Raw genomic sequence first — 20,604 nt, 5'->3', positions numbered from 1 at the left:
GACCTTGTAGGACAGAGTAGAACTGCCCCATAGGGTTTCCAAGGCTGTAAATCTTTATGGAAGCAGACTGCCACATCTTTCTCTTGCCAAGTGGCTGGTGGGTTTGAACCACTGACCTTTTGATTAGTAGCTGAGCGCTTAACCACTGTGCCACCAGAGCTCCTCTAGATGACCTTAACTTCCTGCTAATCCTGTCATTGTTCTCGGAAGATGGTGATGACTTTGTGGCAGCAGAGAGGTTGAGAACTTCAGTTGTACCCGGGCAGTTTTAGACTTTTATAGTAAGTAGGCTTAGATTTTTGAAGATGGCATAGTTTTGCTCTTGTTGCTGAGATCGGAATTTGATTACCTGGTGACTGGAGAGGTACGTTCTTTTCATCATCTATGTATACTTTAGCTCACATTCTCATTTACGTTTCTTTTCTCCTCCCCATTTGTGCTACAACTTCTAGCCCTCCTAAGAGTTTCTGAAACTCTGATTTTTTTTATTTTAACTTACTTGTGTGTGGATGAATCTGTTTTTATTTATCTTGCTTAAGACTTACTGGGCTTCTTGAATGTGTGGATTGGTATGTTTTCATAGTCCTACAAACTTCTCAGTCACCATCTCTTTGAATACTGCCTGTCTAGCAGTCTCTTTCCTCCCACTTTCTTAATTTCCAAGTAAGTGATTAAATGCTTGTTAGGTCTCTTCATTATGTCCCCTGTTTCTCTTGTCTTCTGGATTTTCATCTTTTTGTTTCTCCATGACACATTCTGACCAAAATAAAAAGTATATATATATTGTGAAATATATATGACAAAACATTTGCCATTACAACCATTTTTATGTGTACAATTCAGTGACATTTAATTACTTTAATGGAGCTTGTTTTCTTGTCCACCATGTTGTACAACCATTACTACTATCCATTTCCAAATTTTTTCATCACCCTTGACAGAAACTTGGTTGGATAAAATCGTTTTACCTGTTCAGTAGTTTGTAAATTATCTTTTTACTTGTTTCTGATCTGCTGTTACATATGTTATCCATTGAGTTTTAAATTTCAGTTAGTCTGTTTTTTTATTTCTAATAGTTGTGTGTGTATAGGTGTAGCTATATAGCATATATTTTATATACAATATACTATAGTATGTGTTGTATATACTATTTATATGTATATATTTATGTGTGTGGTGTATGTATGTGTGTGTATATATATATATATATATATACACACACACTCACACATTGTTAGGTGTCATCGAGTTGGTTCTGACTCATAGCAACCCTGTGTACAACAGAACTTAACACTCCCTGGTCCTGTGCCATCCTTACAATCATTGCTTTGTTTGAGCCCACTGTTGCAGCCACTGTGTCAGTCCATCTCGTGGAGGGTCTTCCTCTTTTTCACTGACCTTCTTCCTTACCAAGCATAATGTCCTTCTCCAGTGACTGATCCTTCCTGATAACATGTCCAAAGTATGTGAGATGAAGTCTCGCCATCCTTGCTTCTGAGGAGCATTTTGGCTGTACTTCTTCCAAGACAGATTTGTTCAGTCTTCTGGCAGTCCGTGGTATATTCAGTATTCTTCACCAACACCATAACTTTAAGACATCAGTTCTTCTTGGGTCTTCCTTATTCATCATTGTCCAGCTGTCACATGCATATGAGGTGATTGAAAATACCATGGCTTGGGTGAGGCATACCTTAGTCCTCAGAGTGACACTTTTGCTTTTTAACACTTTAAAGAGGTCTTTTGCAGCAGATTTGCCCAGTGTAATACGGAGTCTGATTTCTTGACTGCTGCTTCTATTGGGGTTGATTGTGGATCCAAGTAAGGTGAAATCCTTGTCAACTTGAATCTGTTCTCCATTTATCATGATGTTGCTTATTGGTCCAGTTGTGAGGATTTTTTTTTTCTTTATGTTGAAGTGTCCAGAAAGGCTGTAGTCTTTGATGTCCATCAGTAAGTGTTTAAAGTCCTCTTTGCTTTCAGCAAGCAACGTTGTGTCATCTGCACATTGCAGGTTGTTAATGAGTCTTTCTCCAATCCTGATGCTGCATTCTTCTTCATACAGCCTAGCTTCTTGGATTATTTGCTCAGCTTGCAGATTGAGTCAGTATAGTGAAAGGATATAACCCCAACTAAGACTAGGGAGAAGGACCTCGCAATCTACTTTTAAAAACAATTGGCTAGTGAAAACCTTATGAATAGTAGCAGGACATTGTCTGATATAGTGCCGGAAGATGAGCCCTTCAGGTTCAAAACTACTCAAAATATGACTGGGGGAGAGCTACTTCCTCAAAGTAGAGTCGACCTTAATAGTGTGGATGGACTCAAGCTTTCAGGACCTTCTTTTGCTGATGTGGCATTACTCAAAATGAGAAAAAACAGCTGTAAATGCCCAGTAATAATTGGAACATAGAATGTACAAAGTATGAATCTAGGAAAATTGAAAGTCGTCAAAAATGAAATGCATATACATATGTACACACATATTCATTTATTTTTGGTTTATTTGTAGTCTGGGTCTGATAAATCCACTCCCTGAGTGTTCATAGGTCTATTTCTTTTATAGCAGCACTAGATAACGTAGACACTTCCTTTTCCACGAAAGAAGTGACAGAAAATATGTATGCTGTCAGTTATTTATACTGATTGAATAATTACAGTAGCCGTGGATTTGAAAATTTTTTTCTGGTGTCTTTTCAACAAATTAAGGTTTTTGATCAGGCTAATGTTAACGTGTAGTATTTCTTTGTGAATCAAGGATGTATGAGATTTAATAGCTGCTCTGGATAATTCAGAGATGGTACCCATTTCTCTGAAAACTGACTGTACAAATACATGAGAATTGCATTCCCTTCTGGAGGTACTGTTGAAAAAATATTTGCTTTTAAGTGCTTAAATGCCATCTTATGGTATACAAGTATAACCAAACAACTCCCGAATCATTAGAGTAGTAAACTAGGATTTCTAGTATGACAAATGTTATTCACATGATTTTATTCAATTGTCCTTGGTGATGTTTCACTGAAGGAATCTAGAAGCTGGTCCCAGTGTCCCCTGGGGCATTTCTTCAGTGCAGTGGCCTGGGAATATATCAGAACCTCTGAGGATATTATGTGTCTTTAGGGACAGTTTGTATGATAAGGACTACCGTCTTAAGTAAGTATGTATATGAAGAAGGTAGCCTAATCAAATTTTTGTAAATCATTCTTTGGTATTAGTACAGTGTCAGATTTTCAAATGACATGCTAGCCTGTACCTGTCAGAAAATTTCTTACATTTGGTCTGTCAGTGCGTGTTTTGGATTGAATGTGTCCCCACAAATATGTGTTGTAAATCCTAACCTCCTTGCCTGTGGTTATAATCCCGTTTGGGAATGGATTGTCTTTATTATGTTTATGAGGCAAGATTAGTATAGGGTATATCTTGATTCAATTTCCTGAAATATAAAAGACAAGCAGGCACACAGAGATGGGGAAGAGAGATGCCACACCACATGCAGATTGCCCAGGAGCAGAATCTCAAGGAGACAAGAACCTTCCTCCCAAGCTGACAGAGAAAGCCTTCCCCTAGAGCCGGCACCCTGAGTTTGAACTTCTAGCCTCCTAAACTGTGAGAAAATAAATTTCTATTTGTTAAAGCCACCCACTTGTGGTGGTATTTTTGTTATAGCAGCACTACATAGCTAAGACGGTGTGTTTCTCCTCTTGGAGGCATGTTCTCTTTTTCTTGTAACAGTTTTATTGAGATAATAATTCACACACCATACAATTTATTCATTTAAAGCATACAATTCAATGGTTTTTAGTATACTTAAGGATTTGTGCAGCTATCACCATAGTCCATTCTAGAACTCTTCCATCACCTCAGAAAGAAGCCTCATACTCTCTAGCTGTCCTCCCCCCATTTCCTCATCCACCTCAGCTCTAAGCAACCACTAACCTACTTCGTGTCTCTAATAGATGCCTGTTCTGGACATCTCAAATAATGGAATCATACAATATGCGATCCTTTGTGACTGGCTTCTTTTGTTTAGCATAATGTTTTCAAGATTCATCCATGTTGTAGCAGGTATTAGTACCTCGTCTTCCTTTTTGTGGTTGAATAATATTCCATTGTATGGATATACCACATTTTGTTTATCCATTCATCAGCTGATGGACATTTGGGTTGTTTCTGCATTTTGGTTATCGTAAATCATGTTGGTATGACATTTGCCTACAAATTTTTGTGTGGATATATATTTATGTTTTCGTTTCTCTTGGGGTATATACCTAGGACTGGAATTGATAGGTCAAATGGTAATTCTGTGTTTAACTTTTGAGGAACTGCCAGACTGTTTTTACAGCGGCTGCATCATTTTACGTTCCCATGAGCAGTGCATGAGGGTTCTGACTTCTCCACATCCCTACCTGACTGTTTGATTATAGCATCTTAGTGGGCTTGAAGCGGTATCTCATTGTGGTTTTGGTGTGCATTTCCCTATTGGCTAATGATGTTAAGCATTTTTTCATGTGCTTTTTTCCATTTCATATCTTCTTTGGAGAAATGTCTATTCAAATCTTTTGACCATTTTTTAATTGTTTTTTTTTGTCTTTTATTATTGAGCTATTAAGAGATCTTCATATATTCTCAATAAAAGTGAGACTCATTCTCTTTGGGTTTGTTGTGGTTTACATCTGTTTTAGTCACTTATGTCTTAGTATGATTACTTATGCTAGTGTTTTCCAAATTATGTTCTAGGGAGGAAGTTTAGGTTCTTTATGTAGGGTTTGGAACCAACTCCAGTACCTTTCCCAGGGATCACGCACTAGATGATGGGAAAACAGTGCAGACCATCTAAGGGAATCTCTGGATTAATATTAATGCAAATCACTGAACATTCCTGTCAGTTTAACTCTCTCCCCGATACCAATGATAATAAATCATTCGGAAGTGTTATTCTGGCAATTGGTGGTTATTTTGTGCCTGCTTTGTGCCAACCCAGTATTCTCTGTGCTTGTGAGAGCTGTATCAGTGAACCAAACAAAGCACCCTGCCCTTGTGCAGCTTGCGTTGAAGTGGTAGAGACAAATGTTAAACAATAACTGTGACTAATAATTAAGTTATATATTTTGTTAGAAGGTGGTAAATACGTGGGAAGAGAGTGTGATGGTTAAGATTGTGTCTCAACTCGGCTGGGCCATGATTCTCAGTGTTTTCACAGTTGTATAATGTTGTGATCACTTCCCTGTGGATATGTGATCACCCCTATGATGGAATCTGCTGAGTGGTACAGGCAGAGGCGGGGCCTGTGGCAGCTCACTGCCCCCTCAGCCTTCATCTCTCCGCCCTCTGCTGCCTACTTCCTTCCTGCTCACTGTGCCAAGGTTTTTGGCTTGTTCTGTATCCTGCAGCTGCCTCTTGTTCGTCTGACCTCCGGTTCTTGGGACTTGAGCTAGCAGCTTACCTGCCAATCTTGGGATTCGTTGATCATCACAGCCTGTGAGCAAGAGTCCTGCTTTCCGACCTGCCGATCTTGGTTTCACCAGCACCTGGAGCTACGTGAATCAGGAGAAGCCTTGTGGTTTTGCCTGCCGATCTTGGGATTCGTCAACCTTCAGAGACTGTGAGCAAGAGCCCTGCTCTCTGACCTGCTGATCTTGGGTTTGCCAGCCTGTGTGGCTACGTGAATCAGGAGAAACCTTTATCCTGATCCACAGACTTGGGACGTTCCAGCTTCTACAATCACGTGAGCTGTTTCCTTGATGTAAATCTCTCTCTGTATATTTATATGCTTTACTGTTTTTGCTTCCCTAGAGAACCCAGCCTAAGAGAGGTAGGGCAGGATAAGGGGGGTGGGGTGGATGTAGGTAGTAGTGTTAAATAGGGTGGGCATTTTCTCTTTGAGCAAGGACTTGACGGAGGTGAAGGAGTAAGCCAAGTATCTAGGTGAAGAGTGTCTCAGGCAGGGCGCAGCTGGAGTGAAGGCCCTAAGGTGAGAGTGTAGGATATTCTCAGGAAACAGGGAGCGAGTGGAAGGAGAGAATGTCAGAGGAGCAGGGACCAGGTTAGGTAGGGCCTATCTGAATATCATGTTTAAATCTGCTGATTTGGTGGTGGTTCAAATTCTGGTCTTCTTCCCTAGTCTGCCTACTACTGTTGACCTTTCAGAGTCATCAGACAACTTCTGGAGTTACCCTGTCCAGGTTCTGTAGTTGCTTTCAGAGAGCGAGACAAATGGAGTGTGCTTCCTCTACGAGACCTAGAACTGGAACCCTTCGCTTTGCAGACTCTTTCCATTACACATGTCATGGTCTCCAGTTTCCGCTGAGCCGTTGATGCCTGAGTTATTTTGTGTCTCCTTGATCAGTTACTTATCCCAGTCTCTTCAGGAGTGTTCTTCCTAATCACTTCTTCCTAGTTACTTCTTGAATTTGATTATACGCTTTCCTGTAGAGCTTCTTTTGGTGTCTCCTTCAAGTAGTAAAATGAAACTTAGATATACCGTAATAGCCATTGGTTCTTCAGAGTATGATTGAAGGGTCACGTTGTCTTGAGTGTGTTGACTGTGCTTATTAATATGAGTAGAGTAGTGTTTCTTTAAGACTGTAAGTCTTTTGGACGATAGAATTTTGTGGGGATATTATTTTCAGTGCAGAATAGAGCAGTGGGTAAGAGCCCAGGCTTTGGACAGATCTCACTTTCCATTTCAGATCTGATCCTTGCTCACTGTATGCTATTGACCAAGTTGCTTAACCTCTCCGAATCTGCTTTCTCATCTGTTAAATAGAGATTATCCTGACTCTTTTATAAATGAGATCTGATACATGGTTCTTAGCATATGGCTAATCATATAAATGAAAGCTGTTATTTTTTAGGACAGAATCCACATGATGTTCAGCAAATACAGTTCCTAACAACGTGGTTATTTCTACTGTGGGCATTTGGAGACTAATCTTAATCATTCCCTGATTTGTTTTGATGGATCTAAGAACTGTAAAGCAGTTTATATTTGTCATTCGATCTACACAAACCAAAAAAATCAAACCCGTTGCCATCGAGTTGATTCTGACCCATAGATAGCTACCCTATAGGACAGAGTAGAACTGCCCCATCGAGTTTCCAAGGAGCAGCTGGTGGATTTGAACTGACCCTTTGGTTAGCAGTCATAGCTCTTAACCACTGTGCCACCAGGGCTCCTATAGGGAATTTATTATCCATACTGATTCTCAAAATTTAGTCACTTTCCAACTTCCTTTCGTGTATTCCTTTAGCAGGTAGTTTCATACCTGTTGGACGGCAAACCCTTGACCAAGTCCTGGCACGGAGATGAATGAGGCACAGTATCCTCACCTCACCTTTGAGCAGCTGCACAGTCTAGTGTTTTTGGCTAGAAAATTATTTTGAAGCATAGAGAAGCTTTTGTTCGCCCAGGTGATTTTCGTAGTCATGTTCACATTCTTTATATATTTTTGGTTTTTCAGAAAGTTACTACTGATCTGTATTCTTTTGGAATACAGGTTACAGCTTGCCGCAGTGCAGAAACTCTTGGTAGACTGGGCTTGGAGAAGCGAACCCAGTATGACGTGGTTGTATATTTTGGCATTGGGGAGCTTCACAAATGACTTACATTGTTAGAGTGCTGTGGGTTAAATAGTTGGTTTGTGCTTTATTTAGCGGTTAGCATCAAACAGGCAATTTTTATAGGGGCTTAGCCTACATGCTTCATTCCAGCCAGATATCTTCTAATTTGTCAGTACATCATATTGAATGTCACTCAGCTTTAGGAAGAGTTTTTCTGTCATGCTTGCTTTGGAAAGCCCAGATCATGTTTATTGCATCAACAGTAATGTTATATGGCTAGCTGGGGAAGCCAGAATAGTGCCATGATTTTAAGAATGTTTACAACTAGTATTTGAATCCCTGATCTCTCTCCGTTTTTTTTTTTTTGCTGTGTGACCTTGGAAAATTTCTTAACTTCCTTAACATTTAGTTTCTTTATATTTTACATAAATGGGGATGATAACAGTAACCAGTGAGGGCTGTGAGGATTCAATGAGTTGATGCTTGTAGAGCTCTTAGGATAGGAGAGTGCCTATTACATACTAAACACTCCACAAGTGTTAAGCTGTCATTGTTCTGATGATTACGATTATTATTCAGAGTGAGTGAGAGATGGATGGTAGGGGCTGTCCAGGTTGGACTGTGCACTGAGAACACTGAAAACAGGGATGAGAGGGAATATTCTAAGTGTTGATGAAGCACAGCTTTAGCGTTCGCGACTGGTGGAAAATCTTGGTTTACAGATTAGAAAGCGGAAAGAGTTCAGAGAAGCCCAAGCATCTATTTATAGCTATTTTAAAATACTCTCATTCCTGTCAGATTAAGGTAAGTGGATTCCGCAAAAAAGGTAGGGATATCCGTCCTACAGATATCTTTGGAGAGTTGAAAATATATTTCATTGTATAAAAAGCCAAGTTTAATTTTTCTTTATCCATCTGGAACAAAAGAATTTAAGCATTTTAATGACATAATCTGGGAAATACCTGCTTTTCTACCTTATTTGAATTAATTCAGATTTTTATGCTAACATTTTTATCAGTTACCTAGTTAAAATGCTCAAATTCATGTCTTAATAAAGATAAATTAAATTGTGGGATAAGTAGGAGTGCTGGAATACAGCATGCATGAAGTTGCCAGCTGCTAAAATAGCAAGCAAGCAGTGGGCCTAATGTTGATAAAATGTACTGTAGTTACTTGTTTGAATTCTCCTTACAATACAAAATAAAGCCAGGAGCAGTCACCAAAATGTGACTGAGGCACCCAGAGCCATATATCTGTCCATCGACTCATTGAGTCATCTGTACATTAAGTAAATGTGTATTGATTATCATGTACTAGGTGCTGTGTTGGGAAATTTCTTAACTACTTTAATACTTAGTTTCCTTATGTGTAAAATGGGGATAATAATAGTAACCAGTTAGGGCAGTGAGGGTTAAATGAACTAGATACTGTGAATATTATTGGGTATATAGTGGTGAACAAAATCCAGACATGGGGAGTGACTTGGATGGTTTGCCTTTGCATTTACTAAGGAGAATAAAGCTAATTCCAAGACACTTGGAAGATTTCAGCAAATGTTGTTTTCAGGTTTACACTCCTAACAGAGAAGAGGTAAAAAGGCAGAGAACCTCTAAAGAGCAAATGTTACCTTTTCCAACCAGCTAGAGCTTTTTAGTGCTTGAATTATTTACTGGGTATGTAGGTCCGGAGGCTACAGAGCTAAAAGAGACTGTCATTTGTTTAGGGTCTTGCTGCATGGTTGGAGAAAGAGACTGACTGGTAAGGCAAGATTTAAAGTACACTCCAGTAAATTTGTTAACCAGGAAGCGCCACCTCAAGATCCCTTTGGGGCAGGGCAACAGCTCTTTTGCTCACTGCTGTGTCTGTCCAGTGCCCAGTGCAATGCGTGGCTCACGTGAGTCAGTACTGAGTGGTACCTGTACTGAGTGAGGGATCGTGGGAGTGCAGGAGAAGGCCATCTAGCCTGGAGAGAGAGGCGGTTGCCAACGCACGTGCAGCCATTGCCGCCGTGAGAAGATCACAAACGCCAGAGTTCCCAGTTAAGGGGACCACAGATGGCATAGAGATGGGGGAATGCACAGGTGGTTCTGTAAGCTGAAAATACTTTTCCTTTTGCTGGAGACAGTGATAAGAGACGCAGCTGGAGAGTTAGACTGGGCTTGGTCAACAGGGGCCTGATAAGTCATTAAAGATTTGGATTTTCTGCTGAGCAAAAGGTAGGTGGATGTAAGAAAAGATGTAAGTGATGTGAGAAGAGCAGGGACTCTGTGGAACACCACTGTTTAAGGAGGAGGATGAAGAAGAGGAGCCCTCCAAGTAGGCTGTAAAGGATGGGCTGGAAATATTGGGAGAATACTTGGAGAGATTGATAGCAAAACCGTGGGAAAGTAACAATGGTGGAAAGTACTAGATGCTGTGTTTCCTAGTCCTCAGCCTGACATTCTTTTCATACTCCACAATGTTTGTAATGTCAGAAAAGCATCATCAGACCTTGGGTTCCCTGTCCATTTGTGATGGCTGAAGTATAAAATTCTGTGAGCCATGGGTGAACTTGTCATCTTTTGAGGAGAATAGGGTATAAGATAAATATTGTTCTCGAGAGTAAAGAATAGTTTAAACTCTTTAAGGGCAAGCAGGTTCTGTGTGTCTTTGAATTCTAGTTCCCTAGAATGGTGGCAGGCATGTATAGTAGATGTGCAGCACACAAATAAATGAAAAAACTTTGCTTATATCACAGTATCAAGTATTATACTAGGTTCAGAAAAGTGATAGCTAAATGAGAAATGGTCCTCTGTACAAGGTCGTCACATTCTAGGGAGGGAAAGAGAGAAGTGATCATTGATTATAATAGTGGGACGAGTCCTGTGATAGAGCCATCACAGGGTAGTGCATCTGCATCAGCCTTCGGTGGGAGGAAGGTAGTGGAAAGCTTCCTGGTTACCCTTGAACACAGTGTTGAAGGGTGATTAGGAATATGCTGGGAACAGTGTTCTAGGCAGAAAACTAGCATATGTAGAGACTTGGATGCAAGAAGTAGCATCACACTCTAAGGGAAGTTAAAGTAGTTGACCTTACTGTAGGATGGGGATGGAAAGTGATGTAGGAAGCCAGTGATTTGCTTCTCTTCTCTCTTTCTTTTGGTGAGCAACAGAATCCTCTCCCCACCCCCCACCCCCTGCTTTTTCCTCTGGAACTATTCTAGTTGGAGTGAGATGGATGGGAGTGAGGAATATAGTAGGGGAGGTAGAAGGTGTAGAGGGTATGCTTTGATACCCTAGATAAATGTCTGCAGAATAGGGAACACAGTTGGAAAACTGCTCTCCCTAAGCTAAGGAATTTCTAATATCATGAAAGCAATGAGGAGCTACTGAAGATTCTAAGCAGTTGACAGAATTCAATTTAGGAAAGGTCACTCTGGTAGCAGTGAGGAAGTTGGATTGAAGGGGTACCAAGATACAGAATGGAGATCAGTTAGGAGACTTGCCACAATATAGTTTGAGTGGAGGCCATGGCAGTGGGATTGGAGAGGATGGGGGTGAGTCTCAGAATTATTAAAGAGATCTTGGATATGAGATTAAGAGCTCAGCTGCTAACCAAAAGGTCGGCAGTTCAAACCCACCAGCCGCTCCTTGGAAACCTGTCCTGTCGGATCACTATGAGTTGGAATCGACTCAACAGCAGAGAGTTTGGTTTTTTTGGTTTTGGTTTGGGTCAGTGAGGTGGAAGAGCCAAGGGTAAGAACAAGATTGGGTGACAGGTGGTGATAAGGACAATTCTTTTGGGGGTCAGACATACCTAACTTTTTTTTTTTAATTGTACTTTAGATGAAGGTTTACAGAACAAATAGATTCTCATTAAACAGTACACATACTGTTTTATGACAATGGTTAACAACCCCACGACATGTCGACACTGTCCTTTCTCAGTCTTGGGTTCCCTATTAGCAGCTTTCCCATCCCCTCCTGCCTTCTAGTCCTTGTCCCTGGACTGTTGTGCCCCATTAGTCTCATTTTGTTCTATGGGCCTGTCTAATCTTTGGCTGAAAGGTGAGCCTCGGGAGTGACTTCATTACTGAGCTAAAAGGGTGTCCGGGGGCCATACTCTGGGGATTTCTCCAGTCTCTGTCAGGCCAGTAAGTCTGGTCTTTTTTTTATAAGTTTGAATTTTGTTCTACATTTTTCTCCAGCTCTGTCCAGGACCCTCTGTTGTGATCCCTGTCAGAGCAGTCGGTGGGGTTAGCCGGGCACCATCTAGCACGTGGAAAGATGAGTTCAGAGGAGATTCTGCCATTTTTTAGCTGTTCATTGTTAATTGGGTGTTTATTTAGGAAAAAGACCATATAGAATATATTGGAGGGAGAGGTAGGGCCTTAAGGTTTGTACATACTGGTATCAGTTGTCTATAGCAGGGGTGGCAAACTATGACTCAGGGATAAAATATGACCTGCTGCCTGCTTGTGAATACCGTTTGAGTGGAACACAGCCACACTCCTTTGTTTATCTGCGCTGCTTTCATGGTGCTGCGCAGGGAGAGGGCACAGTGCAGCAGAGACCGTGTGGCCCGCAGAGACCTTGGCCTGCAGAGACTGTGTGACCTGCAGAGCCTAAAATAGTTACTATCTGGCCCTCTACAGAAAAAGTTTGGTGACCCTGATCCAATATACAGTTAGGTATACGGGTTTGCAATTCGGCAAGAATTGTGGGCTAGGGATTTACATTTTGTGTTTGTCGGGAGACAAGTAGTAGTTGCAGCTATGGAAGGTAAGAGAGGTTCCCCAGAAATACTTGGGAAACAGAAAGGGGTGACCTGGAGAACATTTAAAGGGCAAGTGAAGGAAGAGTAGGTAAAGAGGAGGCTGCGAATGGCCTGGAAGTTAGTGAGATCACCGTGAGGGAGGAATGTCACAAATACAGGAGAGCGCAGACATTCGTGCCATTTTGTATACAGTTAAGTAAGATAAGGACAGAAATACGTTCCCTGGACTTTGATGCTAAAGGTGCCTCCAGTTTTTTAACCTGCCTCAATTTCAGTTCTTAAACACTAGAGAGTATTTGGGAGCCCATGTGAGGGCCGTTGAGACTCCCAGTTCTAGAGAGTTTGTGTGTGCACGTGCATGTGCGTGTAAGCTGACATGGTCCTTAGTACTCCTAGATGTGCCTACACAGCTTTCTTTAGAGCTTTTCTGTGGAACTGCTGGTTGACCACTCTTTGCCTAGTAAGAGTTTGTTGAATGAATAAAAAATAACCATCGATACTCATGAATTTAAGGATACTAGCTTGATAAATTACAGAAGAAGAGGAGGTTTTCCTAAATAAACAGCACCAAAAATAGTAGATTGAGCAGTTGAAAGAATAAACCTTTAACTATTTTCCCTTGCTGTGTTTTACTGACAATTTCCCTTTAATGCTTGCTGGTGTTTTTAAAAGGCTTATTTTATTTACTACAAGTACCTTTTGCCAAGTGAGCTCTCGGGCGGCATTAACTTGGTGAGACTGCTTGTTTGAAATTGCAGTAGCAAATTTTAAAGAACATTTAACATTTGAAGTTTTGTCTGGAGACTTAGTAGCTGAGTTACTTTTAGTATTGGATAAATTTCTTGGAAATAGCTGATGTAGTAGAAATTTGTTTGACAATATAGTTGCTGTTTGATGTCATTATAAACGAAGCAAACTTTAGTTACAGTTTGCCTAGATGTAGGAGCCCTGGTGTCCCAGTGGTTAAGAGCTCGGCTGCTAACCAAAAGCTCGGCGGTTTGAATCCACCAGCCATTCCTTGGACACCCTATGGGGCAGTTCTACTCTGTCCTCCAGGAATCGACTTGACGGCAGTGGGTAGATAGAGAGGGGATGGATGTCTTAGCACAGCGACTCATTGGTAAAGCTGGAACTGGAAGTCAGGCTTCTGTAGATCCACTGCTTTTTTCACTGGGGAGTACAGCTTCAGGAATAATGCTCTTTAACTGCAAAGTGCTCTGAAATACAAGCTGTGTAAAGTGTCCATTGGATATATGGCGTATGATAGCAGTTTTGATAGTTTATTTTATACTCATTCAGTGTGAGTTTATGCTTCTTTATGACCTGGTGTAAAGCACTGAAGAGTTTATATTAATTTATTCATCTTTCTTTGACCACCCAATCCTCTTTTGTCAAGGTTTAAAATGGCACTCATATATTTTTTTTCCTCTTTTAAGGACTAAACCAAAAAACCCGTTGCTGTCAAGTCGATTCCGACTCGTGGCGACCCCATGTGTTACAGAGTAGGACCGTGCTCCATAGGGTTTTCTTGGCTGTGATCTTTCAAGAAGGAGATCGGCAGGACTATATTTACATAATGCTGCTGTGTGGGTTCGAACTGCCAACCTTTGAGTTAGTAGTCTAGTGCAAACCATTTGCACCACCCAGAGACCTTAATACAAGGACAATACATGTTAATTGTAGAACATTTGAAAAATACATAAAAAATGACTGCGAGCAAAATGCATTTCTCAGGGATAGCTCAGGTAAGATTTAAAAAAGATCCTTCTAGGTTTTCCCCCTCCAGTGAGCATACTCATGCCTTTTTGAGAATCAAAGGTGGAAATATATGTGTACATATTGTATATGTAAATCCACTATTTAAAAAGGGAATAGAGCCCTCTCACATTGGTTCTGCTTAAAGAACATACACATTTGTAAACACATTGAGGTAAAAAATTGCCAGCATACAAAAAGCCCCCAGGTATGTCTCCTTTGTTGTATCCTCCTACTTCCTCGCTCTGTGACAGTCATTTCCATTTTTTATTTATAGTTTTACTCCCTGTTATGTATTTCTAAATATTAGGATTTAGTTTTGCTTAGTTTTAAACTTTTTATGAATGGAATCATACTACACATATTCTTTTGTGACAACTGATGTACGACAAAGTTGATACTATAGAGCAGTGGAGAAGAGACAATTTTCAGTAATGTTGCTGGATCACTTGGTGTTCAAATGGGAAGAAATGAAGCTTCGCATCATAAACAAAAACCAAGTCCCAGGTGGATTTGTAGACAGACTGTAAAAGATTAAACAAAAAAGCTGCTATAACAGTGCTGTCCAACATAAATAAAATGAGAGCTACGTATGTGATTACAAATTTCATAGTCACCATATTGAAAAGTAAAAAGAAGCAGGTGAAATTAATTTAACACTGTATTTTCTTTAACCCACTAATGGCCAAAATGTTATTTTAATGTGAGAATTAATATAACGTTATTGATAAAAATTGAAAAAGTTATTACATTTTTGGGGTACAAAGTTTTAGAAATTCAGTGTGTCTGGTACACTTACAGCACATCTCAGTCTATACTAGCCACATTTCAACTGCTCAGCAGACCCACGTGGCTAGTGGCTGTAACTTTTATAGGGTAATGATGACTAGCACAGCTTTAGAACATAATGATGAATAATCTCTTAACATCTTTGGATTGGGAAGGATTTCTCAAATAGGATACAGAAAGCAACCAGAAAAGAAAAAAAATCAATAAGTTAATACTACATTAAAATTAGGACGTTTTGTTCCTCAAAAGACATCATTAACAGAGTGAAAAGGCAGCTGCTGAGTGGGGGAGGATAGTGGCAACTCAGTTCTGAGAGAGGGTTTGTATCGGAAATACGTAACACGTCGCGACGTCACCGAAAATGGCAGAGTAGGGAGCGCCAAGGGTCCGTCCTTCCGCTGAAGCAACCATTAAGCTGGCAAAAACTGTCAGAATGGAATTTTCCAGAACTCTGGGATCTAATGAAAAACTCAATTCCAGGGGAGTATGAAAGCAGAGGCTGCTAAGTTGTCATTAAGGATAGCTCTGTCAGGTCACTGGCTGACTGCTGAGGTAATGGAAAGGAGACAAACAGATGACTGCACCCCACAACAGCAGACCCTAGGGAGTGTGGGGATAAGCTGATCTCCACCTTATAATAGTCAAGATGTCCAGTTATCAGCAAAAATTATGAGGCATGGAACAACAAGCAAACAATCCCCCCCGCCTTGGAAAAAAAAAAAATCCCTGGAAAGAGTAGCCCATTCACAGGGAAAGAAGTATAATCCTATGGGTTTTGACAAATGCGTGATGTTCTCTATTCACTGATATAGTCATACAGAATAGTTTCACTGCCTTAAAAATGCCCTGTGTTCTACCTGTTTTTTAAAAACTTTTTATTCTGCTTTATTGATGACATCTTCCATCTTCCTTAACCTTCCTCTTTAGCTCTTTATTTCTGTTATGAGGTTTTTAAAATTCCAATACTTTTTTGTTCTTTTAAAAGCACGTGCTGTTTTTGTTTCATGGTTGCAGTGTCTTATCTTTCAGAGTCTTGATGGCTTTTTTGTTTTTTTCTTCTCCCTGTATAGTTTCCTCCAAGTTTTCTTCCTTTCCTCTTTTTTCCCTTTCTGTTTTGGTCTCTGTTTTCCGTGGTAGAAGTTTCATCACATGCCTGGTAATATTTCCTTGTGGAGAATCACAGCACTCTTTGGAAGCTCTAAGCACACACATTGAGATATTCTAAGCGGGCCATTTGTTGGGGGAATCCCCAGTGTTGGTATTTTTGAGGAATTTTTGTTTGGCTGATCAGGTTCCCCAAGAATGTTCTTCCAGTCTCTTTCCTGCAGGATGAAGATCTGACTACCAGAATTCTGGGAGCTGAGTGTGTACATAGGGTGGGGTGGGTAAGCCGAGTGCATGGGAACGGTGGAGAGCTGGAGGATTCACCGTTGAGCATGTGTACAGTGATTGAATAAACCTCTGCTCAGTATAGCTGGTCACCATCCAGAGTTCCAGAGACGGGCCCTCAGCCACTTCCAGGGTGATGGAGAGGGAGCCAGAGGGAGGCATGGCATTGAGGTCCTAGCTGCATCTTGGACAGCCTTCTATTGGCTTCCTTGTTTTAGGCCCTCCACCTTCTCACCCACAGTTCTGCCTGCATTGGGTGCTGCCAGTTCTGAGCTTCTGAGGATACTGCTGTGTAAATTGAATTGGTTCTGTTTTCCAGCTGCTGGCTTAGGACCTGGCTTTCTTGGGCCTGCTGAGTCACTTACTGTGCTTCCACCTGCCTTCCAGCTTCCAAAATGTTGCTGCTTTCTCTTCTGTGTGTTTATCTTTTTAAAAGCTCTCTGTAGTGTAATTTCGGTGTGAAGGAGTAAAGGAGAGGTGTATATTCCATCTGCCGTCTTGTCCAGAACTTACTAGCTAACTTTCTGCCATGTGAATTTATGCTTGCTAATATGTTTTAATGGTTTTTCAGTTGTTTCATGTGTATTTTCTTCAGCTGGAATAGGGGTTGGAAGACAGAGACTTCATATCACGTTTGCTGTCTTCCATTGAAGGTCTAGCACAGGTGGTGTGGTCAGCAGTGAAGAAGCTGGCTGGAAGGGGGTTGTTATGGATTGAATTGTGTCCTCCAGAAGTATTTGTTGTGAATCCTAAACTGTATGCCTGTGGTTATAATCCCATTTGGGAATGGGTTGTCCTTGTTATGTTAATGAGACAGGATTAGTATAAGGGTGTATCTCGAATCAATCTCTTTGAGATATGAAAGAAGTTAAACAAGCAAGCTAGGAAGCAGAGATGGAGAAGAAACATACCAAGTCACATGAAGATCTCCCAGGAGCAGAAGCTCGAAGAGCCAAGGACCTTTCTCAAGAGCTGACAGAGTGAGAAAACCTGCCCCTAGAGCCAGCACCCTGAATTCAGACTTCTAGCCTCCTGAACTGTGAGAAAATAAATTCCTGTTTGTTAAAGCCATCTACTTGGTGGTGTTTCTGTTATAGCAGCACTAGATAACTAAGACAGTTTGGTACCAGGAGTGAGGTGCTGCTCTAACAGATACCTACAATGTGGAAGTTGTTTTGGAATTGGGTAATGAGTGGAGGTTGAAAGAGTTTTAAGGTGCCTAATAGTAAAAGTATAGATTGCCTTGAAAAGACTGTTGGTAGGATTATGGATGTTAAAGGCAGTTCTGGTGAGGGCTCAGAAGGAAGTGAGGAGAGCTATAGAGAAAGTCTTTATTGTCTTAGAGAATGCATATGGCACCAGCAACAGAATGTTGATAGAAATGTGGATGTTAAATGTACTTCTGGTGACGCTTTAAAAGAAAATGATGAACATGTAATTGGACAATGGAGGAAAGGCAGTGCTTTTTATGCAGTGGCAAAGAACTTGTCTGAATTATGTTCAAATGTTTGGTGGAAGGTAGAACTTGTAAGTGATGAACTTGAATATCTGGCTGAGGAGATTTCTAAGCCAGATCTTAAAGGGGCCCCATGGTTTCTCCTTGCCACTTGTAGTAAAATGCGAGAGAAAAGAGATGGACTTAAAAATGAACTGTGCAAAATGAAAACGAAACTTAAAGATTTGGAAAATTCTGTTGTACAAACTAAGGACACATGTCCTAGATTGTACACCAAGGATGTGCCTGCCCAATCTTTTGTTAAAGAGATTAAGCCTGTGACTGATGGATCTAACTACCACAGCAGAAAACCCATCAGCTTAGACCGAAGGGGACAGGCAAAGAATGAAAGAAGAGAACCTCTGTCTGCCTCATGGAATTCTACAGGCAGGAATCAGGCCAAAGGAGCTACATCTGTTGTCCTCCAGGAAAAGAAAAGGACTATCCCTGGAGCAGCTCAGAGATCAGCAGAACTGTTGGAAGAAGCTCGGGAAGTAGGGCCTTCTTGGTTTCAAAGGGTGGGGCTACAGCCTCCTAGGTTTCAAGGAGATGTGTCCAAGGAGCAGAAGAATGGGGCCTGCTGTGCTGAGGAGCGGTGGGGTCACTACTTAGATGGGCTAGGAGAATGGGGCTGCCCAAAGCCGAGGGAGCGGAATTGCCGTCCCAGTGGGCCTGGAACGTGGAGTTGAAGCCCAGGGCTGAGGGACCTCCACCCAGAATCCAGAGGGTGTGATCAACACCCAGAGTCTAGAGGGTGAGGCCACTGCCCAGATGGTCTGAAAGATCAGAGGATTATTTGCATGCCTTGAGAGCTAATATGAATTGTTCTGTTGGGTTTTAGACTTGCTGGGTGCTCGTTATCCTTCGTTCCTTCCAATTTCTCCCATTTGTAATGGAAATGTTTACCTTGTGCCTGTTCCACCAGTGTACTTTGGACACAGCTTGTAGTTTAGATTTCACAGGTTCACAGAAGAAGAATTTTGTCCCAGGATAGAATACACCTAAAGTCTCACCCATTTTGACTTAGATGATTCAGAGGGTGAGATTTTGGACTTAGAGTTGATTTACGACTTCTGAGTGGATGTGATGGGGTGTATGTGTTTTACATGTGGCAAGAACATGAATTTTGGGGGACCAAAGGGTGGAATGTTATGAATTGAATTGTATCCTCCCAAAGTATGTGTTATAAATCCTAAACTCTATGCCTGTGGTGATGATCCCATTTGGAAATGGGTTGTCTTTGTTATGTTAATGAGGCAGGATTAGTGTAGGGTGTGTCTTGAGTGAATCTCTTTTGAGATATAAAAGACATTACACAAACTAGGAGGCAGAGATGGGGGAAGATAGATGCCACCCTACATGAAATCCCAGGAGCAGAAGCTCAAAGAGACAAAGACCTTCCTCCAGAGCCGACAGTGAGAGAAAGCCTTCCCCTGGAGCCGGCACCCTGAATTCAGACTTCTAGCCTCCTAAACCGTGGGAAAATAAATTTCTGTTTGTTAAAGCCTCCGGCTCATGGTATTTCTGTGATAGCAGCACTAGGGAACTAAGACAGGGGTGAATACACAGAGTTTGAAAGTAAAGGGGCTTCATGGAGGCCTGTTGTCTTCTCTTTCCAGGTTCTCTTTGACGACTATGGAAAGAGGACAAAGAAACTAGGACGATTTTTTAAACGGTCATTTGATTAGATCACAGACTTCGTGGGGCCTTCTGAACTGTGAGTATAATTTGCTTGCTACACTTGTGTGTTGGTTTTTTGTTTGTGTTTACATCGTATCTTTTCCCTGTCTTAGGGTTTTTTGCACATACAGTAGAGGGAGAAGAACACTGTTTGTATAGTGTATAGGTTGTTCTAGTGCATACTATGTGTAGGTGGTTTATATTTCCTCTGAGATGGGCAGTGTAACAATAGTCGTTGTTAACAGCAATGACAACATACAGTGCTTAGAGAGTGCCTGGCACATTATGAACACTGTGAGTTGCGTTACTGACCGGATCCTCCCAGTAACCCTACGAGTAAGGTTGCCTGTGTAAACTGTAATACAGAGAGGTGCGAGGTAGCCGAGTCAGGACATGGCCAAGCTGGGACTCAGACCAGGTCAGTCTGGCTTCAGGGTGTGTGCTCTTTTATTCCTTATTCTCATGGGCTCCGGATTCAGATAGTGGCTCCATTACTTACTAACTTTTTAGTTAGTTATCAGATTAACCTTCCGAAACCTAGTTTTCTCATCCCACAAAGGGGATTCTTCAGGAGCTACCTTACAGGGTTGTCATGAAGACCCTGTGAAATACTGTGTATCTCAGCACTCAAAAATGTTAGCCATTCTTATTTGCTGGTCTTTCTCCCATTTTAATGAGAGGAAAACTGAGCCCTAGAGAGGTTAAGTCACTTGTCTGTGGTCTCACGTTAGGGGGTTGTGGGATTGACAGTCTATTCCAGTTTGCCTGTTTAATGTTTCTTCAGCTTTCCTACTTTAGCTCTTTTTTCCAAGGCCAGTTTTTCTCTTTGTTCATCTTGATGATGATGCTGCCTTCATGTAGGACTTTGCTTTTGGAGTGCTTTCAAGCTGTGGGCTCCTAAATAATACAGTGAGGAGAGTTTTACTCTAAGGATGTCACAGTCCACACCAGAAACCCTTGCATTCTTTTTTAGAGAAACACCCCTTGGGTTTTTTGTCTGAGGGTAAATGCTGGATTACCTGAATGTTTGTTGGTGTGGAGTCGTCAGATACAGAACACTGACGGGTGTAGGTTTCTGGGCTGGAGGGGTCAGGGACAGAATGCTGATGGGTGTAGGTGTCGGAGCTGGAGGGGTCAGGGACAGAACACTGACGGGTGTAGGTGTCTGGGCTGGAGGGGTC

General features: G+C 41.4%; 1 protein-coding gene across 7 annotated transcripts in view; it reads left to right on the top strand.

The window, feature by feature from the left end:
* The first annotated feature begins 5,686 nt into the window (after positions 1–5,686).
* PTK2 (protein tyrosine kinase 2) overlaps positions 5,687–20,604 on the top strand; it is a 211,533-nt gene continuing 196,615 nt past the window's right edge. For 5 of the 7 annotated variants that reach the window (XM_023741606.1, XM_023741605.1, XM_023741602.1 and 2 more), the window contains exons 1-2: positions 5,687–5,743; positions 19,363–19,460. The gene's annotated coding sequence lies outside the window, so the exon portion shown is untranslated. The remainder of the gene's footprint in view (positions 5,744–19,362; positions 19,461–20,604) is intronic. The other 2 variants (XM_023741609.1, XM_023741604.1) reach the window with 1 other exon arrangement.

The sequence above is a fragment of the Trichechus manatus genome, unplaced genomic scaffold (genome assembly GCF_000243295.1).
Source record: "Trichechus manatus latirostris isolate Lorelei unplaced genomic scaffold, TriManLat1.0 scaffold00185, whole genome shotgun sequence".
NCBI classification, from domain to species: Eukaryota; Metazoa; Chordata; class Mammalia; order Sirenia; family Trichechidae; genus Trichechus; species Trichechus manatus.
This window is presented reverse-complemented; position numbering and strand designations above follow the sequence as displayed.